Below are 4339 nucleotides of genomic sequence, written 5' to 3' on the forward strand. Positions count from 1 at the left end.
GACACAGCAGAAAAATTGGATAATTGATCATCCGTTTACATTTCCCTTGAATGTTAATGTAAACTTAAACTCTTGACATAGGAAATTGCTAAAAGAGCAATTGATACTTTAATTACCTCTAAAAATACTTGGCTGCAACAAGCTAGTGTCTTTCCCCTGTTAGATGATCTTGTCCTCCTTGGTGAATTTGAACAGTGTAATAGTTAGGAATCTGGCTCTCCTAGGATTAAATTGAGATTTATCCTGTTTTAATTAACAAAGTAGAGAACCAAGAAGTGTTACTACTACTTATAGCATTATTTTTATTTCTGGATAAAATTACACAAAAGCACATGGAAAAGTGTAACATTTAATAACTTTGTTTTCACTTTAAATCAGGGTCTCTCAACCTTGGCATATTGACACTTTAGGATGTAGCATTCCCAGCCTCAACCAACGAGATGCCAAGGCTTCCCCAGGCTTCCCAGACATTGACAAATAAATGTCTCTGTGGGATAGAATTGCCCCTGATTGAGCAACCAGTTTAAATGGAAAAAAAGAAAAAAAAAATGTTTCAAAACTTGAAGAGTAAAAATTTCTATGTTGATTTGTGTAGAAGGGAAAGTGACCCTGATGGTTGTGATATTACAAATTTGCTCATAAAAGCATAGAAAAACTTCTGTGAGAAGCTAAGATAGAAAGCAACTATATGTTTCAAACTGATTGCTACTGATTCTTTCTGAATTTGTGTCTCTGTATTTAAAAATGGAAATGATGATACCCCTTCAAACTACTGTGAGATCAAATAAAAGATCAGAGTGCTAAGCACATAACAGGAAAGCAAAAAAAAAGTTAGTATCTTTCTTTTCTAATGGAGCTATGGAGGCTTTTTCTGTTTTGTTTTTGTATGTTTCAGCATAATTTTGATTCCATAAGATTATTTTAAGATTCCGTGAAGCAGTATCTTCATTTAAGTCAAACCGGAATCTACAGTTGGCTGTTTGTGGTACTCTCTTTATTTTAATCTTAAGGGATATCTGAAGAGAAAGAAAAAAGGAAAGGTGAAGGGGCAATAGAAAAAACGGGGAGAATATTTCCTGCTGCCATCCTGGTAGATCTCTTTTTAGAGGAGTTAAGGGAAAAAAAGTTAGAGAAACCATATTCAAAAAAGACTTGGAGCATAAGCAATGATAAACTGACTCCATAGATTTCTTTTTCAAAAAGATCTCGTGAGCTACTCCATTGGGAGAGGGAATTCTGTACATGCAACATTATTAAAAGTGTAGATATCCTACTAGAACAGGTCTAGCCTTCATTACCCCAATCCTGGGTGCAGTAAGGTTTTCACATCTCTTCCACCCAAAATATTAATAACTAAAATCTTAATAATCAAAGTGCTCCAGTGTATAAGGAAGAAGGTCCCAGTTTGGTTCAGTAACAAGGTCATACTGTAATAGAGGTTTTTATATCTTTAGACCAAATCAGACTTCGAACCCCAGATTTACATATCCAACAAGGGCCTCAAATCAAAGAGTTCAAAACAGGGTTCATTTTCTGTCCCCAAAACCTGTTCCTCCTCCTGTGTCACCTGTCACACTGGTCTCTGCTCTCTACTACTCACTCTCCACACTAATCTCTCCTCAGGCACTAAACTTGTCAAGTTTCCTTATCTCCTTTTCCTCCTTTATCCCACAGAGCTAACAAACTAAATTCCTGTTGATTCTATTTCTTAAATCTGAGCCTTCCTTTCATTCCCAGTTGAATGCCAGCATGTTTTACTGGCAACAACCTCCTAACTGGTCTCCCTGCCTTCAATCTTGCCCCTTCCAATTTAGTGAACATAGTATAGAGGGAGTGTTGTTTTTCCTAAAGAGCAAATCTGTTTACCTCTTCCTCCCACTTAAAATCTTTCACTGATTCCACCATTTCCCTCTGGATAGATTCCATACTTTTAAAAAATTAATGGATTTTCCAATTATAGTCGACATTCAATATTATGTTTCAGGTGCACAACACAGTGATTAGACATTTATGTACCTTGTAAGTAAGTGATCATCACGATAAGTCTAGGACCCATCTGACACCATACATAGTTATTACGATATTATTGACTATATTCCTTATGCTGTATTTTACAATCCTATGACTACCGTGTTTCCCCAAAAATAAGACCTAGCCAGACAATCAGCTCTAATGCATCTTTTGGAGCAAAAATTACTATAAGACCATGTATAATATAATATAATATAATATAATATAATATAATATAATATAATAACGGGTCTTATATTATTTTTTGCTCCAAAAGATGCATTAGAGCTGATTGTCTGGCTAGGTCTTATTTTCGGGGAAACAGGGTATGTTTAAAACTGCCAATTTGTACTTCTTAATCCCTTTCACCTTTTTTACCAAGGTCCATATTTTTAATCCAAGGGCCTTGATTATTTCCCCAAGTTCATTTCTTGGCACTAACTCTCTTCAACCCTCTAGCACCATGATCACTGCACCCACCCCCCATTAACACACAGTCTAAACTGGGGTCACACAGGGTACTTTCAATTCTCCAAACACCAAGCTCTCTCTGCTTCTGCTCCTCCACATCCCCAGCCTTCTTTCAGTTTATTAATTCCTGCTCTGCCCATTTCAGTTTAGATGTCATTCCTTCAGGAAGATTTCCTAGGTCTGCCAAGAAAGGGTCACATGTCCTCCCTATGTGCTTCAATTTCATATTTACATTCATAAGACAATGAGCTCTTTCTTGTCCGCAGCTTTTAGTCTCTAGTATGTTGTTAATAATAGTTGTTGAATAATTGACATACCTGGCAAATGAGACTAATATTTCAGTTTTCCTGATTGAGATCCTTATATTTATCTTAGCATCTCTCCTATTACATATTTGTTTGTTGAATAAATAGGTATGCTTCTCCCATTACACACAGATCTTTCAGTCTCTACCCAAACAATTGCTTGTATTGTCTCTATTCGATACAGAAAACTTTTTCCTAACTCTAGGCCCAAGTTTTTTATTTTTATTTTAAAGAATCACAAAAAAATGCAGTTTGTATTTTAAATGTTTTTTTTTTAAAATGTAAACAATATTTTTAAGGCATCAGTGATGTAATCTGATGTTTTCCACATATTTTCTTTTTTAAAAGTATTGTGGTTAAAAACACATAACATTAAGTTTACCATCTTAACTATGTTTTTATTTTCAAGGAATATTTCATAACAAGGTAGATAGCATGCTTATCTAACATGTATTTTTACATCACTGAAGTTAAAGCAAAACATCCTGTTCATTGGATTAAAATGGCTTGCTTTATCTGTGCACACTTTAGTGAAATTAGTTAAAAAGAAAAAAAAACACCAGAATTCATCTCTGCTTTTTCATAATCAAATGACACATTGCATGAGAGGATATGTATCTTCTACTATTTTTTTCAAATCAGGATGCCGTACACCAATGGTCCAAAAACAAGACCTCTGATTAAGCTTGTGGCATTCTCAGATTTATGTTTCATCTTCATAATCTCAACCATGAAGAGTCAATAGGTTCATCTCGGTTGTTTTTTTTAAAATGGAGTCCATTTTAAAATCCAAAATGGAGTCCACTGTAGCCTTGGTTAAGACATCAGCAAGTTCAGCATGAAATTTAGTACATATAGATGCTCTGGCCACATCCATAGGTGTTTCCCTGTCCATCTCTTTGCTAATTTTGACTTGTTCCAAAACTGAAGTGCCTTTTCATTTGCAGATTCAAAACCCTCTGTTATTCTGGGATTCAGACCCTAATAATGAACACACAATTACAAAACCACCCTAGCACTGGAGTTCTTCAATTAGATGCAGCTATAGTTTATAATAAAGTAAAGATAATTTTTGAAGGGATATTCTGGGTCATTCATACCCTTTCATACAATTAAGTTAATATAATGTGCTGACTTTCTGAATACATTTAAAAGGATAAATAGTCCTTTCAGTGCAGAAGGAAAGAACAGACTTTGCTCTAGCACAGTGTCAAAACCAAGAGAACGTTAAGACATCTTTACTGTAAAGCCATCTTAACTATTTTTAAGTGAACAGTTCATAGTGTTTAGTATATTCACATTATTATGCTACTAAAAATTAATCTCCCTCCTTCCCCAGCTTTTGGCAAACACCTTTCTATTTTCTGTTTCTATGATTTTGACAACTTTACATACTTTGTATGAGTAGAATCATACAGCATTTGTCTTTTTGTGACTGGCTTATTTCACTTAGGTATAACAGCTTCATCCAGGTTGCAGCATGTGACAGGATTTCCTTTTTTTTTTTTTAAGGCTACATAATATTTCACTGAATGATGTACCACATTTTTTTA

General features: G+C 34.7%; 1 non-coding gene across 1 annotated transcript; it reads right to left on the bottom strand.

Moving 5' to 3' along the window:
- Positions 1 to 3909: 3909 nt before the first annotated feature.
- Positions 3910 to 4043, bottom strand: LOC141570281 (small nucleolar RNA SNORA22). Its single transcript, XR_012494286.1, has one exon. It is a non-coding gene; the product is annotated as a small nucleolar RNA SNORA22 (small nucleolar RNA).
- Positions 4044 to 4339: the final 296 nt, after the last annotated feature.

The sequence above is a fragment of the Rhinolophus sinicus genome, chromosome 1 (genome assembly GCF_057876585.1).
Source record: "Rhinolophus sinicus isolate RSI-liver-muscle chromosome 1, RSI-T2T, whole genome shotgun sequence".
NCBI lineage: Eukaryota > Metazoa > Chordata > Mammalia > Chiroptera > Rhinolophidae > Rhinolophus > Rhinolophus sinicus.